A 17,099-nucleotide genomic window follows, 5' to 3' on the forward strand; every position below is an offset into this window, starting at 1 on the left:
CATCTTTTTCAAGAATGAAAAAAAAATGGTGTGTTTCTCAGCCCGGGTTTGCCAGACAGAATACACACAGCAGACGGTTGTGGAATGATGGATTTCATACGGCACTTGGGGAGAGCAGAAAACATCAGATAGAGCCTTCGACTCATCCATCTCTCCCTAGGCAGATGGTCTTGCCGTGCCTGCTCTAAAGGCACCCACTGTTGGAAGTACACCACCCCATTCTTCTCCAAAGGACGGACACAACACACATACACACACACCTATACATTTTTGCAACAGGGATGGTTTTCTTTTGTCTTTTTAAAAAAAGATTTTTATTAGTATATAAACTTTAAAAACATACAAAAAAGAAAATGCAAAACATTATAGAAAAACAAACCAACAACACAAACAAAACATATATACCTTTAAGGTTATTTTACGATATAAACTCTCATGCAGCTATAGAAACTGCCCAAGTGGTAATTGTCAGAAATAAGTTTGTTTCTGAAGGTAATATCACAATTCAAGTAAATGGCTTGTAAACAGTGATGGGCTACCATGATATTGGCTAAGTTTTTCTTGTTGTTTTTCATCATTATTCATTTATTATTATTATTATTATTATTATTATTATTATTATTATTATTGTCTATGGCTCTACTGTGAATAAGAATAAAGAAAGAGAATTCATTTCTTTCATTCATTATGACACATTTTTGGGATGAAAAGCAATTATTCTGGATCATTGCAAGTCAGAAAATGTATTTTCATGACAAAGAGAGTTCTTGATGTTGTTGAAACTTAATCAATACTTGAATTAGCAGTTGGACTACTTGTAAAATTCTGATAATATTTTGCAACAGTGCCGTTATGTCCAGTGGTGTGCTGCAAAAGTTTTTTCCACTGATCTGTGTGAGCACTTGCACAATGCTACTGCACATGCACAGAAGCGTCCTGGGTCGGTGGGTGGAGCCTCCCGCCACCGATGCTAGCAGTTCTAAGAATCAGTCTGAATCGGGTGCAACTCATCGCTGGTTAAGTCTTAAAAGCTTTTTTTCAATTTTAGATTTTTTTTATTATGGTTGTTGCTTCTTTAGTTTTATTTGTTCTTAGGGGTGGATTAAGAACTTTGCTTTGTTGTTCTGTAAATGTTGTAATAATTTTTCAGGGTTTTTTTCCGTGGTCTACCTAATGTCCTATATTTAAGAGTATTTTATTAGTAGAGTTAAAGAAGAGTATTTAACTAGTTGCTCCATCAAGCGTGGGGCTCATGTCTACTTTTGTCCTAATTAGAATTGATTGTTCGTCTTGTTCCTTCCATAGTCAGTAAGGCAGCCAGCTATCAATCTGATGACATTTAGTCTTTTTCCAAACATTTCTGTGTACAAAATTCAACATCTTATAAATCACGCCTACTTCAATTAAATCTGGTTGATTACAAATCACCTTAATCTTTTCTCCTATGTCTAAAATGCTTTGATTTGGACTTAATTCTAATAGCTTCAGATCGATCGTTGCTATGTACTTCTGGTTTTGCATTTGATGCCACAGAGAAAAATAATCTTCTCCTAAGTGCTTTGCTAGAGTCCATGTTATTATTTTTTTAATATAAGATTTGGAAAAAAGCTCTTTAATTGCTTTGATGCTTCAGTATGATGTCCTCTTGTAGTAGAAGAACTTCATTAAGTCTCCACCTTTTTGGCTACTTCTTATAATATATTCCATTTCAGACAACTGGTTGTCCAAAGTCTTAATAATAACAACAACAACAGAGTTGGAAGGGACCTTGGAGGTCTTCTAGTCCAACCCCCTGCTTAGGCAGGAAACACTACACTACTTCAGACAAATGGTTATCCAACATCTTCTTAAAAACTTCCAGTGTTAGAGTATTCACAAATTCTGGAGGCAAGCTGTTCTACTGGTTAATTGTTGTGTCAGGAAATTTTTCCTTAGTTCTAAGCTACTTCTCTCCTTGTTTAGTTTCTACCCATTGCTTCTTGTTCTACCCTTAGGTGCTTCGGAGAATAGTTTGACTTCCTCTTCTTTGTGGCAACCCCTGAGATATTGAAACATTGCTATCATGTACCATTTTGATGGGAAGGTAGAATAGAATAGAATTTTATTGACCAAGTGTGATTGGACACACAAGGAATTTGTCTTGCTGCAGATGCTCTCAGTGTACATAAAAGAAAAAGATACATTTTTGTCAAGAATCATGAGGTGCAACACTTAATGATTGTCATAGGGGTCAAATAAGTAATGAAGAAACAATCAATATTGATAAAAATCTTAGGATACAAGCAACAAGTTACAGTCATACAGTCCTAAGTGGGAGGAAAAGGATGATAGGAATGATGAGAAAAACTAGTAGAAATAGAAGTGCAGATTTAGTAAAGAGTTTGACAGTGTTGAGGGAATTATTTGTTTAGCAGAGGGATGGCGTTCGGGAAAAAAACTTTTCTTGTGTCTAGCTTGCTGTGCAGTGCTCTGTAGCGACGTTTTGAAACAGTTTATGTCCAGGATGCGAGGGGTCAGTAACAGTATTATGTGCACTTCTGTGTATAGTCAGTTCAGCCACATGACCAAGGAAGTGTCTTCAAACAATGGTGGCTCCCTCAGTGAGGAAATGAAAATGAGCACTGCTCCCTACAGTGCTACAATCAGCAGGGGAAACTACATAAAAATTGCCACACCTATTTTTTAAATACTTTATTTATTCTTTTTTAAATTTTAAAACATCACAATAATTTTACGCAGATCTATTACCTTATCTCTTACATTGTATCCATTTTGTAATATACATTATCTTTTCTATTTACTTAATTCTGTTCTTTGTACGTTCTTTCACATTGTACCACATAACTTTAATTTTATTTTCAGTCCAATTATACCTTTTATTTCAGATTTCATTACCAGGGGTTGTAAACCCAATTGGATGGGTTCCGTTGTAGAAGATTTGGTTGTTTTTGGTGTGTCTGGGATGGAAGTTGTGGAGATAGGAGGCTGTAGTTTCTTTTCAAACCTGCAGTAGAACACATTCAGGTCATCTGCCAGTTGCTGGTTTCCTCCAGCTTGGGAAGGTGGTTTGCTGTAACCGGTGATGTTTTTGAGAGTTTTCCACATGTTTGCTGGTTCATTTGTTGAGAATTGATTCTTTGGCTTTTTTTAAAAAAAGTATTTTATTTATTTTTTAGTAAGTTTAAACACTACTTGCATTTTTCACTGCATGATATTCATCTTTCCAGAGAATCCAAGGGAAAAAAAGGATACTGTAATAGTGATATAATGTATAAGAGAGTTTGAGGGAATTAAGTTTAGAGGTCTTTTCTGATAAGGCAGAAGTGCCCATGTTTGGATGGGGAAGTATCCTTTCAACTCTCCAAGGACCAGGAATCCCAACATTAAAGAGAAAAGTTCAGAGTTCAAAAGAAATATAATAAAGAAAGCAGTAAATAGATTGTTGGGTGAAGCAAGCTTTAATTAAAGCTGAAAGTTCAGCTCGCCTGGCTTTCATCGGTCACTATCTCTGTAAAACCAGAAATGGCTTTTGGAGCAAGGTGTAAATTGTAAAGATTTTATAACCTCCTGGGTTTGCTCTTTTTGGAACAGTCCCCAGAAGAAAATTGTTTCTCTGCCAGGATCCTAATGGATAAATGGATAAAAATGATCAAGAACTATTTCTTTCTTTGGCAAAATAAAGGGGGAAACTTAAATATATATATATATCCATGGAAGAAACCCCACTGACTTTATAATGAGCTGCCGTCTTGAATCTCCGGAATTTCTTTGTTATCATTCACTTGGGCATTCTTTAGTATAATCTATGTTCCAGCTGAGAACTGAGCTGACAGAACCAGACTACAAAAGGAACCTTGAAGGTTTGATACTAAGTTCCATGAAAATGGGAACTCAAAGATACGATCTCAAAATATTCCCTCCTGCTCCTCCTCTTCTCCCTCTTCCTTCTCTGCTTTATAAAACCCTAATAAGATCACACTTGGAATACTGCATCCGAATAGTGGTCACCACCAGAGGTGGTATTCAGCCGATTCGGACTGTTTCGGACCAGTTCAGGCAAACCGGTAGTAGAATAGAATAGAATTCTTTATTGGCCAAGTGTGATTGGACACACAAGGAATTTGTCTCTGGTGCAGATGCTCTCAGTGTACATAACAGAAAATATAGATTTGTCAAAAATCAGGAGGTACAACACTTAATGATTGTCATAGGGGTCAAATAAGCAATGAAGAAACAATCAATATTAATAAAAATATTAAGGACACAAGCAACAAGTTAAAGTCAAACAGTCCTAGGTGGGAGGAAAAGGATGATAGGAATGGTGAGAAAAAACTAGTAGAAATAGAAGTGCAGACTTAGTAAAAAGTTTGACAGTGTTGAGGGAATTATTTGTTTAGTAGAGTGATGGCATTCAGGAAAAAACTGTTCTTGTGTCTAGTTGTCTTGGTGTACAGTGCCCCGTAGCGACATTTTGAGGGAAGGAGTTGAGAGTAGTGGAAGGGTTTCGCCTTCAGAAGTTGTGGATGCTCCCAACATTGCAGATTTTTAGGAAGAGATTGGATAACAATTTGTCTGAAATGGTGTTAGAACAGTGATGGCGAACCTATGACACAGGTGCCACAGGTGGCACATATCTGCTGGCACGTGAGCCGTTGCCCTACCTTATCTCCATCGTGTATGTGTGTGCCGGCCAACTGATTTTGGGCTCTGAGAGGGCGTTTTTGGCTTCCAGGGAGCCTCCAGGGGGATGAGGGAGGGTGTTTTACCCTCCTCCAGCTCCAGAGAAGCATCTGGAGCCTTGGGAGGGCAAAACACGAACCCACTGGGCCCACCAGAAGTTGGGAAACAGGATGTTTCCGGCCTCCAGAGAGTCTCCGGTGGGTGGAGGAAGTTGTTTTTGCCCTCCTCGGGCATTGAATTATGGGTGTGGGCGCTCGCTCATGCGCAATAGCACACACACATACTCTTTTAGCACTCAAGTGAAAAAAGGTTTGACATCATTGGTATAGAATTTCCTGCTTGATTAGGAGATTAATAATAATAATAATAATAATAATAATAATAATAATAATAATAATAATAATATAATTTATTCGATTTGTTTGCCGCCCCTCTCCGAGGACTCAGAGCGGCTCACAACAGCAACAATAATACAATACAGTATAATATAAATGCAATATTAAAAAACTAAATTAAAACACCCATTGCTACTAAAAAGCAATCAATTCTACACAATCACACCACTCTCAAGTGCTAAAGTTAGAAGGGTGGGGGAGAGAATTAATCCCCCCATGCCTGGCAGCATAAATGGGTCTTCAACATCTTGCAGAAGACAAGGAGGGTGGGAGTAATTTGAATCTCTGGGGGGAGTTGATTCCAGAGGGCCAGGGCCGCCAGAGAGAAGGCTCTTCCCTTAGGCCCCATCAGATGACATTGTTTAGTCGACGGGACCTGGAGAAGGCCAACTCCATGGGACCTAATTGGCCGCTGAGATTCGTGCAGCAGAATGCAGTCCTGTAGGTATTCTTAAAGTAGAACAGAAATCCAGCTCTGTTATTCTGTATCCTGTTTTCTTTTTCCTCCTCCTCCTCCTCCTCCACTTCCTCCTCCATGAAGGGCTCCACTTACCTTTTCCTTACGGGATCCTGAGGCTGGCACAAGAGAGTGCGCCAGACACGTGAGTGCGTACCCCCACAGGAGATTTTGCTTCTGCGCATGCACCTGAAGCGAAATCTCGCATGAGGACACTTAGGCAGGTGAGATTTCCATGATTTTTCACCTTTTTTTTTGCTTCTGCGCATGCCAGGCTAGCCTCCAGAACCCGGTAAAAGGTCCCACGGGATTGCCGATCCCATTCGTACCCGGTTGGACCCATTACTTCTCCTCCTCCTCCTTCCCCCCCTAATAATTGTTGAGCGCTATATTTTTCAGGGTCTTACAAAGCTTACTGCCTCCTCAAGCATCCTCCGAGCAGGCTACAGATATTATTTGTCTTCCCCAGATTAAGTTTCATCCTCACGCAATGCCTATGGAGAAACAATTGCAGCAATAAAAGAGTGAATATGCAAACCCTTCCTCGCTCGCATTGCTGGCACAGCCAATTTCAAAGCGCTCAGGAAGATGTACCTGCTCTGCGGAGTAATGCCATTTACTCGCTCTGCACTTTCGGTGCATTTGAGACATTATCACCTTTTAAATATTTGAGGAGAGCCGGTTGCCTGGGAAGAACAAGGCAATCCTTCACCAATCAAATAGAGGCGTCCCTGGCTTACTGTCATCAGCAAAATTATGAAAAGCTTCCAGACTGGAGTCTCCAGTGACACCCAAAGTTCAGTGCAAAAAGCTTGCAAAAAGCTTGTGATGGCTCCCCCCCCCCCCCAATTCATAAGAAAAGACAGAGAAAGAACTGGGATTCTAACGATGCAAAAAATATGTCCTACAGCAGGCCTTTCCTTGGTAATATTTCATTGTCACATGCAACACCAGATTAAAGCAGAAATAATTCTCCCTGCCTTCCCAAATCGTAGTACTTGGTAATTTATTTCATGCTTCTGGAGCTTTCGTGGTAGGTCTTCTGAAGAGATGGAATGAGTCAGTGGGCAAATTAGGAGGAGGGGGGGGGAGGGAAGGGAGGGAGGGGAGGGAGGGAGGGTGGTAGGAAAGAAGGAAGGAAGGGAAAGAGAAAGAAAGAAAGGCTTTCTGTATTCCCTTGTAATTTCCTCACTTTCCTCTATGTAAAGGTCTGCAGCACCATTACTATGTTCATTTTCAGTCCTCTTCTAGGAAATAGATAAAATAGATTTTATTTTGTATGTATGTGGAACACAAACAAGGTTGCCCTGAAATTCCTTTTGTGTAGAGAAATAGTTTTTCAGACTGTTGTTATTATTGTTATGTCTCCCAGAGGGCACATTCAAACAAAGATAATATAATATAAAATAAAAATGAGCAATGTACAGTACACAAAGCAAAACAAAACAAAAACATTACAGAACAAGGAAATACACATAAATAGCAAACGTGACTGTTTGCTACACAGAGGAGTCTTCCTTATTCTTCTCAGCTGCCTCACAGCTGCAATTCCAGAGGGTTAAGAGATTTACAGATCTACAGAGTTGGAAGGCACCTTGTAGGACATCTAGTCCAAATCCCCATTTCTGACAGATGGCAGTCCAATATCTTCTTGAAAGCTTCCAGTGATGAAGCTCCCATAACTTCTGAAGGCAACTTCTGTTCCACTGGTGGATTGCTCTCACCATCAGAAAATTTCTCTTTAATTCCGATTGAATCTCTCCTAGGTTAATTTCCACCCATTATTCTATCTCTGGCCTTCCGGTGCTTTGGGGAATAGCTTGACCCCCTCCTCTCTGTGGCAGTCCCTCAAATATTGGAAGACTGCTATCATGTCTCCCCTTGTCCTTCTCTTCATTCTCTTCTCTGTTCCTGCTACCGTTCATTGTATGTTTTGGCCTCCAGTCCCCTAATCATCCTGGTTGCTCTTCTCTGCACTCTTTCTAGAATCTCAACACCTTTTTTATAGTGTGGTGACCAAACCTGGATGCCGTGTTCTAGGTGTGGCCTTCATCTTTTCTGAAGGCCTCTGCAGACAATAACAGAGCTCTGGATTGATTGATAACAGAGCTCTGGGAAAAAATGGGCCAAGCTGTGCGAGGCCTGATTACAACTATCTGTAGGTTAAGTAGTAGGGTAGCTCCACTTCCTTTCATTTCCCGTTGGGCCATTTTTCACCATCAAATCAGGAGGCTTTCCTGAACCCTAGTGTCAAGGTTCCAGATAGCATCCAAGCTAAATCAGAATCCAAGTCAAAGTTCACATCCCTTATCCCCACAACCCACAAACATGTCATGTTACCCACTAAGATTGTACCCGAGTGGCCAGTCCTCCTTCCGCTTCCGCCCAGGTGGGTGAGCATAGGATGGCCTTGAACCCCTCAAAAGAATGCTTTGTGGCTGCATCTGTTCCCTCATGAAAATCACCCCCCCCAAGTTCCCATAAACATCAGGCCTTCTGTATATAGTGTGGCAAGCCGTTAATTTATCCCCAACTTCTGCACCAGCTTAACAAGTGAAAAACATCCCAATGGGGATATTGGAACTCCGGAGGCTTCAGTGAGGCCTGTGCACATGAAGGAGGGGGCAGCAGGGGTGTGTGTGCATGCATAGGGCACTGCCTAATGCTTGCGGGCATGCGCACATGCACTATCATGTACACACACACCCTTTTGGCACCCGAGCCGAAAAATGTCTAGGTGTTATTGCTAACTAATAATAATAATAAAAATTTATTAGATTTGTATGCCACCCCTCTCCGAAGACTCAGAGCGGCTCACAACAGTAATAAACAATATTTAAAAAACATCTAAAACCCATATCATTAAAAACCATACAACTCAGTCATACCATTCATAAACCATAATAGCCTGGGGGTCCATCAGTTCCCCCATGCCTAGCGACATAGATGGGTCTTCAATAACTTATGAAAGACAAGGAGGGGGGCAGTTCTAATATCTAGGGGGAGTTGATTCCAGAGGGCCAGGGCCACCACAGAAAAGGCTCTTCCCCTGGGGCCCGCCAGACGACATTGTTTAGTCGATGGAACCTGGAGAAGGTCAACTCTGTGGGACCTAATTGGTCACTGGGATTCGTGCGTCAGAAGGTGGTCTCGGAGGTATTCTGATCCGATGCCAGGTAGGGCTTTATGGGTCATTACCAACACTTTGAATTGTGACCAGAAACTAATCGGCAGCCAATGCTAAATACTCAGAGGTCGTCTGGGCTAGACAACCTTCAAGGCCCCTTTTCAACCCTCCGGTTCTACGAATAAGCTTCATTCTTCATTTACGTATCAACCCACCCATCCCTGTCCAAAACTGACAGACATCCCTGCCTTCTGTGGTCCAAAGTTTAATGAGGCGCTATGTCAAGAAATGTCTCTTTTTATCTTTTTTCTGAATCTTGCAGCGTTCACAGTGACTCCAATTGTTCCAAGATGAGTGGGTTGCACTATCCGCTTCCTCCAGGTCGTGTGTCATTTTGTACAACTCGAGATCGTGTGTTTCTTTCTCTTATCGCCCTTTTCTAAGCAGAAAAAAAAGTCCAAAGCAGCGCAACCTTTTCTCAAAGAATTGTTCTCGTTTGTTGACACTGCCTTTCCGTGAACCTTTTCTTACACAATAGTGTCAAGGATTAGCTCAATCCTAGGTGATATTCCATTATGTTATCATATAAGGTAAAAGAGGGATGTAAGCATGTTAAACAGTAATGAATGCTGAGTCATAGGATGTAAACTGCAATCTGATTGGGCCAGAGCATTATAAAATGCAAAGCAACTTTACAATGATTGTTGGCTGTTAATGTTGGCTGGAGCAGTTTTGAGCGTGAGTTAATTAGTGAGTTAGAGCTGTAGTGTTGATATGGAGAAACCTGTATTGGTTTAGTATCTACATGTAAATAAGCTTTACTGCAGATAGTTAAAGCAGTTTGTTCCTGTAAATAGAAGACTAAGACAGAAGGTATTTTGATTGCACTGAAGAGTAAAACTGTTTACAGTGATCCCTCGATTTTCGCGATCTCGATCTTCGCGAAACGCTATATCGCGATTTTTCAAAAAATAATAAATTAAAAATACTCCCCGGTTTTTTTGCTATACTGTACCATGGTTTTTCTCACCCGATGACGTCTTTTTTTCTATCATTTCTCTCTCTCTTCCTTCCACTCTTCTCTCTCTCTTTCTTCCTCTCTCACACTCTCTTCCTCCCTCTCTCATCTCTTTCGGGGGGGGGGCGGTGGGCGGGCGGGTGCCTACGGGGGACGGGGGACGCCAGCGCTGCTGCAGGAGGACTCGGTGGTGAGAGGGGCGGTAGCGGCGAACGGGCGGGCGGACGAGTGGTGGGCGGGTGGGTGCTTACGGGGAACGGTGGCCGCCAGCGCTGCTGCAGGAGGACTCGGCGGTGAGACGGGCGGTAGTGGCGGGGCGGGCGGCGGACAAGTGGCGGGCGGACAAGTGGCGGGCGGACAAGTGGCGGGCGGACAAGCGGCGGACAAGCGGCGGGCGGGCGGGCAGCGAGCTGTATGTAGCGGAAGTAAAAACACCATGGAAAAGTGGCGTGCATGCGCAGATGGTGTTTTTACTTCCGCACCACTACATCGTGAAAAATCGAGTATCGCGAGGGGTCTTGGAACGTAACCCTCGCGATACTCGAGGGATCACTGTACTACGGTTTTCAAAAAAGTGTCTTCATTATTTCTCTGCACTGGTTCCTAAATTGCCACACTATAAATTCTGGTATTCTATCAAGTCCTACTGCATAGCTATGTATATCTGGACAAATAGGCCATTGATGGCGAACTTATGGCACAGGTGCCACAGGTGCCATATCTGCTGGCACGTGAGCCATTGCCCTAGCTCAGCTCCAACGTGCATGTGTGTGCCAGCCAACTGATTTTTGGCTCACACAAAGGCTCTGGGAGGGCGTTTTTAGCTTCCAGAGAGCCTCCGGGGGGGTGGAGGAGGGTGCTTTTACCCTCCCCCAGCTCCAGGGAAGCCTTTGGAGCCTGGGGAGGACGAAACACTATCCTACTGGGCCCCCCAGAAGTTGGGAAACAGGCTGTTTCCAGCCTCCAGAGTGCCCCCAGGGGACGAGGGAAGCTTTTTCACCCTCCCCAGGCATTGAATTATGGGTGTGGGCACTCGCGTATGTGCGATAGTGCATGTGCACGCTCTTTTGGCACCCCCCCAAAAAAAGGTTTGCCATCACTGAAATAAGCTATATTTTCGCTTCCTTGTCCAATATGTGTTTTTGTGTTGGTTTGTTGGTTTCACATTACCAGGCTGGATGCATATATTAATTCTCCCATTGGGAGAATGTTAGTGAATGATGTCACTAAAACTCCTCTTGCCCCAGTTCTCCTCTAAAGGAGGAGTCCCCATGCCATGATCCCTTGAGAATCGTGGCTCCCTTTATGCAATTCTGCCGACTGCCAGCAGTTCGATCCTGACTGGCTCAGAGTTGACTCAGCCTTCCATCCTTCCAAGGTTGGTAAAATGAGGACTTTGAAGGGGTATGTAAGTGCTGTGGCCCACCAGCAGCCCATGAAGCTGGTAGCTGATTCCAACAGCAAAGAGGCTGATGGGGTGATACACCAGCGGCCTATGCATCTGGCACATGAGTTGGACAGCAAGAGGCTGGAGAAAACTCGGTGCCAGAGGCAGAGATACAGCCAGGGCCTTCAGAACCCCCAGAACCTTCAGAACCTTCAAAACCTGCCATCAGTGACAAGGAAAAATAAACAGAGCCTATTCTCAATATACAGCATGCAGAGCTGCCAAAAGGTAGGAATGGTTCCTTGGAAGGAGGTCTCCTCAGGAGTAAGGCTTGGAGCTAATTGGCCGCTTCCCTAGCCTATTTAAGGGATGACGATGAAGGAAACAACTTCCTTCATATTCTTTTGTGTCTTGACTCCAGAAATGTTCTTTCTCTTGGCATTTCCCCTCCAAATTGCTTCTGAGCATTTTGTCAACCACCATAAGATTGCTGTTATCTACACGACTGTTTACTCAGAATTGAGTTATTATTTTGTGGACTTGTACTGGCTGTTAATGAAGTTGAAATAATAATAATAGACTGTTTTAAACTGTATTTGTGTTTGATGACTACTAACAAAGCTCATTACTAGTCCTTAATTAGTAAACTAAGTTTTGTACAGACTTTGTGTGTGTTGCATTCTTTGTGGTCTGTAGCTAGGGCAGAAGAATAAGTCTAAGGCAGGGTTTCCCAACCTTGGCAACTTGAAGAGATCTGGACTTTAACTCCCAGAATTCCCCAGCCAGCATAAAAATGTACAAAAGACAAAGTAATATTTATATTGTATATAAATAAAAAGCAAATCCCACTCTCTTCTTGCACTGTTGATGTTATTTAGTTGGACAATGAAACATCTGGAAGGAAACAGCCAAGCTCAGAAAACACCACAATGTTGATTACCTCTGCAGGGAGTAAGAAGAGAATGCTTCTCCATTAACTGTACAATATTAAGTGATTTTTTAAAACTACTATTATTTTTTATTATTATTAAATGTATATGTGCCCATATGACCATCAAGCAACCGAGAGGTTTACAATATAATAAAAAGCAATGTAAAGAATTAAAAATAAGAGATGTTAAAACGTTAAGTATTAAAATTATAACATTTACATTAACCCTGCTGTTCTCCTCACATTTACTGTACACTTTTGGTCCTCGGGTCCTTTTAGACCCGGAGTAAAAAAAGGTTGGTTTTAGCTACTGGAATTGTTTTTTTGAACACCTTTTTCACTAGCATACTAATTTGAACATTTCTGAACACAATGAAATGAAAAATGAAATGAAAAAAAATAATGCTTATTTGTTTATTCAGATTTTGCAAGCTAATCTACCTATAAATTGAAAAAATTGCACAAGAGAGTGAGAGAGAGAGAAAGAGAGAGAGAGAGAGAGAGAAAGAGCATCTCTCCGGCATTTCGTCCCACTATACCAAAATGATAATCTAGTCACTTTAGCCTAACAGGAACTGCAGGATCCAGTCTATGAGCAGAGCGATGAAGAAGTGGGTCACCAGAACTCCAGTGATCAGTAGTTTAAACTCTGTTGGGATTTTCACAAGTCCAAACTGTTCATTGAACTCTGGGGAGGAGCCAGTCAAAATGGTGACAGTTGCTAATCCTGAAACAATGATGCTCCATAGCAGAGGTTTGTTTGCCCTGAGGCTTTGTATGAATGAGTGGCCCTTATAGTTAATGGCAAATGTAGCCATTTCCATGGCCACTGACATGATATAAACAGTGCTGTTCACAAGACTGGGTTCAAACTCCTTATAGAGATCCACAAAGTCTCTTCTTTCTTGGGCTCACTGCCGGCTTGTGCACCTCGATACGGATATATCAGACTGACAAAATGGACCATAAATTGGAGCAGCAGTGTAAGAACTGTGTACAGATTGAAGATGTTAGGGAGTGGGTGCTCTGGAGAGGGTGTCTTCAGAGGTTTGGATAAGGAGATGAAAAGAAAGCAGCCAGCCAGGAGAGAGCCTTGCAGTGTGGCCTGGAAGTCACAATACAATATTCTAGATACAATATTCTGAGCATGGAGCCACTTGGGGAAAAAAATAGAGTGAGAAGGCGCAGAACACAAATGATAGATTATAATTTACAAAGAGAGTTACACTCCTCAGATCATTTCTGAGTCAGAGGACAGACTGGAATCCTATTAGAATTCTACTTTTCTACTCAAAAAGTGGGTGGTGAAAATATTTACTGACCCCTCCCATCCTGGACACAAACTGTTTCAACTCCTACCCACAAAATCTCGCTATAGAGCACTGCACACCAAGACAACTAGACACAAGAACAGTTTTTTCCCGAACGCCATCACTCTACTAAACAAATAATTCCCTCAACACTGTCAGACTTTCTACTAAGTCTGCACTTCTATTTCTACTAGTTTTTCTCATCATTCCTATCATCCTTTTCCTCCCACTTAGGACTGTATGACTGTAACTTGTTGCTTGTATCCTAAGATTTTTATTAATATTGATTGTTTCTTCATTGCTTTTTTGACCCCTATGACAATCATTAATTGTTGTACCTCATGATTCTTGAAAAATGTATATTTTCTTTTATGTACACTGAGAGCATATGCACCAAAGACAGATTCCTTGTGTGTCCAATCACACTTGGCCAATAAAGAATTCTATTCTATTCTATTCTATTCTTTAACCTAATTTTTCTAGCGAGGACATCAAGTTCAAGAACTTAACGCCAGGCGGCAACTGGATTTTCTTGTTTATTCTTTTAATTAAAGACGCTTTGCTTCTCATGCCAAAGCTTCTTTTGGGACAACCATGACCTAGATGACTGAGAATCTCTACAAAGACTTTTAACTTAACGCCAGATTTTGTAATCTTTTCCCATTCACAGGCTTTTATTTCAGAGCTAATCAGTTCTCATTCATGCCACTAGATGTCAGCAAAGACCGGAGTTTTCAACACGCAATCTTTTATTTCCTCTGAAATTAAGCGCTTTTCCTTCTATCACTGCTGCTTCCCTGGGCAGCCAGCTTTGCTGGCCGGCGCAGGGCTTGACAGCAACCTCTCAACCACCGTGCTTGCCTTGTGCTGCGGGTGGGGGGGGGGGGTGGCAGCTTGCAAACCCCTTCGCCTTCACCGTCTGTTCTCCCACCGCCCCGCTGCCTGAGCCTGTGTAGAAGGTTGCTTTTGCAAAAGGTAGGTGATGGGCTCCTGGGCAGGGTTGAAAAACCTCTGCGCTGAAGGCCGGTGCTAAGTGCGCCATGGCCCACAACACACCTTAGCGTGAACAGTGCGAAGGGTGCCAATGAAAAAAAATTCCTTATTATCTTTGTTATCATTTCTATTTTATATTATTATAAACTTTAATAAGTGAAAAGAAGAATTTGTCAAAATTTGCAATAGTTCTGATTTTTGCAGACAGGTTCATAACGAATGTTTTGGGACAGGAAAATCCAGGAGAAAATCCATTCATTCAATTTATAAGCTTCCCATTCTGCTGTCAAGTGATTGAAATTTGCTGCCATTACATTGGAATGGGCAAGGAAACCACTGACTGGATACCAGTATATGTAATTGCTAAACTGAGCTGTTTGGTGGGTTTACAAAACAGAGTGAATAATAACTAATTAGATTAGACTTCAGATTAGATTAAGGGAGTTGGAATGGATTTGTAGGCCATCTAGTCCAGCCCCCTGCCCAAGCCGAAGACCCTACACCAGTGATGGCAAACCTTTTTTTCCTCGGATGGCTAAAGCGCATGTGTGTGCGCTATCGTACATGCGTGAGTGCCCACACCCATAATTCAATGCCTAGGGAGGGAAAAAACAACGTCTCCCACCCCCTAGACACCCTCCAGAAGCTGAAAATGCCTTCCCAGAGCCTCCGTGTGAGCTGAAAATCAGCTGCCCGGAATGCACATGCATGCTGGAGTTGAGCTAGGGCAACGGCTTGTGTGCCAGAAGATATGGCTCCGTGTGCCACCTATGGCCCGTGTGCCATAGTTTTGCCATCATGGCTCTACACCATTTCTGACAGATGGCAGTCCAGTCTGTTCTTGAAAACTTCCAGTGATGAAATTCCCACAACTTCTGAAGGCAAATTCTGCTCCACTGGTTGATCACTCTCACTGTCAGAAAGTTCCTCCTTATTTCCAGATTGAATCTCTCCTTGGTCAGTTTCCATCCATTTCAGGTGCTTTGGAAAAGAGCTTGACCCCCTCTCTCTCTGGCAGCCCCTCAAATATTGGAAGACTACTATCCTGTCTCCCCTGGTCCTCCTCTTCACTGGATTATCCATGCCCAGTTCCTGCAAGCATTCATAGAATGTTTTAGCCTCCAGTCCCCTAATTATCCTGGTTGCTCCTCTCTGAACTTTTTCTAGAGTCTCAATATCTTTTTTATACTCTGGTGACCAAAACCGGATGCAGTACTCTAGGTGTGGTCTTACTAAAGCTTTATAGAGTAGTATTCAGGGGTGGGCAGCAGGTAGGATGGGGTGAAACGCAGTTCCACCAGTGGAAATGAAGATGCATGTGCAAGCTCCAACTGATTGGTGGCTGTCACTTCCAGAATTACTGATCTCGGCTCAGCTCTCCTTTTTACACCCGCTGCTGCTGCTGCTGCTGCATCTGCGCTCCTTGCTTTTTTCCTCTTTCCTCCTTCCTGTCCTTGGATGAGCTTCCCTCTCTCCTGCCCGGCTCCCCTTCAGCCTCACATGGCCACCTCCCACCTGAAGTGCAAGCAGAACGGGTGGGTGGAAGCGTCACTGGCAACATTTATGCTTCTGGCAGGACCCATTTGCCTAGCTACCCAGCCTGAGGTGGGGGTGGGCAACTCAGGAAGGAGAGCGCGGGAAACATGAAGCAAATTGTCACCCTAGCGAGTGACACTGTTAAGGTTGTAAGTCGAGGGCTTAACAGTTCACTTGAACAATGAGAATTGTTCAAGCCACTGCCACCTGGTCACATGGCCAGCAAGCCACTCCTACCCAGTCACATGACCATTAAGCCACATGACCATTAAGTGTGACGAAAAAAAATTTGGTTGCCCATTACTGGTGGTATTAGCACATCACTTGATCTTGAATTAAGCAGACTTGGCTTGAATTTCATGGTAGGTCCCTACCACCATACACACACACCAAAATGAAACTAAGGTTGTCACTAATCAAGAACTGCATATTGCACAAATATAGCCTAGTGCTTTTCACACTAAACCGCCATTTGCAGCATCCTTGTGCCCATAGATCAAAATTTGAGCACTCGGCCACTGGCATGTATTTATGTCGGCTGCGCTGTCCTGGTCACATGAACACCATCGGTAACCTACTCAGTTGGCTTCTGACCAGCAAACTCAAGGTGGAAAGGCAGATTTGCCAACGATGGCATGATTTCACTGCACAAGAACTGCAGGGCTTCGCTTAATGATTGGAATGGAAAGGTTTGTAAAATGGGATGCAGCTCACTTAACAATTGTCTTGCCTAGCAATGGAAATTAATTGTGGTCTTAAATCAAGGACTCTGGGTATGTCTGTGCACATGCACATATGTGTGCACATCTGACCAAATTAAGTCTGTGAACTAAATAGTGATTAGATTAGATTAGATTAGATTAGATTTATTGGATTTATATGCCGCCCCTCTCCGCAATAGTTCTACTTTTCCTTCTGGCAGCACAGAAACAACTACTGATTATTTCAAGAATCTGAACTTCTGATAATCTCGGGATCTCAGATTTTTGTTTTTCATTTTCTCTCCTTTAAAATTGAAGGGAGGAAGAAAAGAAGAAAACTTCTAGATGGCCCTTAGAAAAATTAACTGCTGGAACTTCAGATGATTAGAATGGTGGATGGGCAAGAGTTCCAAAATGGGCTGATTTAACCCTGATCTGCCAATCTAACTGGCAGCACCAAAGTTACAGTGAATAATTTTAACCAAGGGGAAGGATAAATTAGACAAAATAAAGATATCATGTAAACTTGTTCAAGGAAGCATTGGTTTCCTATGGAATGCGGTA

The 17,099-nt window shown here is 42.5% G+C and overlaps 1 pseudogene; it reads right to left on the reverse strand.

The window, feature by feature from the left end:
• Positions 1 to 12,555: 12,555 nt before the first annotated feature.
• On the reverse strand, positions 12,556 to 14,347 carry LOC139171789 (endoplasmic reticulum transmembrane helix translocase pseudogene; annotated as a pseudogene).
• Between the last annotated feature and the right edge of the window lie 2,752 nt (positions 14,348 to 17,099).

Source organism: Erythrolamprus reginae, chromosome 9 (genome assembly GCF_031021105.1).
Source record: "Erythrolamprus reginae isolate rEryReg1 chromosome 9, rEryReg1.hap1, whole genome shotgun sequence".
Lineage (NCBI taxonomy): Eukaryota > Metazoa > Chordata > Lepidosauria > Squamata > Dipsadidae > Erythrolamprus > Erythrolamprus reginae.